We start from the raw sequence: 1,663 nt of genomic DNA, 5'->3' as shown, positions 1-1,663 counted from the left end.
GTGACTCCAGCATGTGTCCATCTGACCACATCTGTTATATGCTCAACACTCACAACACTGACCAATAACCTCGCAATTTTTTGTGCGCGAGTGAATGGCATGTCAACCTTTTCTGTCTTACCAATCAAACCACCCAAACTCCAAGCAATCAAAAAATGTTTTACATATTTAGGTGGCACGCCATAGAAACGAACCCACACCTTCTCCAAAGGTGTACCCTCAAGTTCCTCCTGCTTCCACTCATCGAAAGCGATAACAATGTTTGTGCTCGTAACTCTACATAAACCCCACTTAAGAAAATGCATCTGATCCTCTTTAGTGGGAAAGTCTACCTTATAAGACTGGCCTTCTAACTGCTCCAGGTGCCACTAATAATTACCTGGCACTAAATCACGTAGTTGTCTCACGATCTGAGCCTCGGTCAACTTTCCATTAGTAACTCTGATAACTGCCGGGAAGGAACTCTCAACCATCTGTGGTAGAGGGTCCACCTCTGGTGTCTCAAAAAACATCAACTCCTTACAGCAGACCCCAAAAATGTTAATGTCAGGCTTAGGACCGGAAAGGAGAGGTCAGTCATCGGTCACATGCTGGGAGCGGAGGCAATAGTCACAAAGCTCATTCGTACACCCTGCCACGAAATGACCCGGTTCACCACATCTATAGCAAGGCAACTTTTTCTTCTTAATCGCCCACTTAGAAAGTTTTTCTCCCTCCGCTTTCTCCGACCCTTTGTCAGACGTGCCCCCCTAGATTTGGTCCCTCCAGACTTCACCGGAACCTGCACTACTGCCAAATCCCTAACCGCGTCCACTGTCGCTGCGGGTAGCGTGGATGAGTCTCCCACCTCAGCCACTACGTGGTCAAGCTCCTCCCTAGAAGCTATATCCATAGTAGGCGGTGGTGGCGGTGGGTAGTGTCGGGGCGGTGGTGGGCGTCTCCCTCTCCCACCGCGACGGTATCCACCTCGGAATCGATCCCTGGGTCCGGCAACACCTTCAACAAAATTACCGGGCGGACCTTGAAAATGTCCGGTGTCCTCATCATTATATCGGTCATATCCACGGCCGCCACTGGATGAAGATCCACGGTGTATTCCCTCACCATAAGCATCATATCCATCATCTCCCCACTGTCCGTAGCGATTATAATTCTCCCCATCTCTGTTGTACGCACTGTAACCACCACACCCTTGCACACCACAACCCCTTCCTAGGGCCGGTGCCTTGGCTGCCGGTTGATGCAGCGGTTCCTTCGACTGACGCGCATTAGCCCGAGCAGGCAGGTCGGCGCGTTCGGTACCAGCAGCCCGGACAGCAGGCGGAGCGCCACGACCGACAGCAAGCGGAGCGCCTACCCCACCAGCAGACAGGACGCCGCGGCCGGCACCACCAGCCCGGACAGCAGGCGAAGCGCCACGGCTGACAGCAGGCGGAGCGCCACGGCTGGCACCGGCCACAGCGGCTGCACCCAGGGCGCCCCGACCGACAGCGGCAGGTGGCGGAGCTGCTGGAGCGCCATGGCCAGCCCCAGCGGCGGTCGTCGGGGTATGCTTGGCGGGCGGCGGCTGCCTCGCGGGAGGTGGATGAGCACCACCACGACCGGGCCAGGGGTGGGAGGAGGAGCTCCGCGGCCGGCCATCGTGCCGGCGAAGTAGATCCTA

This window comes from Triticum dicoccoides, chromosome 7A (genome assembly GCF_002162155.2).
Source record: "Triticum dicoccoides isolate Atlit2015 ecotype Zavitan chromosome 7A, WEW_v2.0, whole genome shotgun sequence".
In the NCBI taxonomy this organism is placed as follows: Eukaryota; Viridiplantae; Streptophyta; class Magnoliopsida; order Poales; family Poaceae; genus Triticum; species Triticum dicoccoides.
This window is presented reverse-complemented; position numbering follows the sequence as displayed.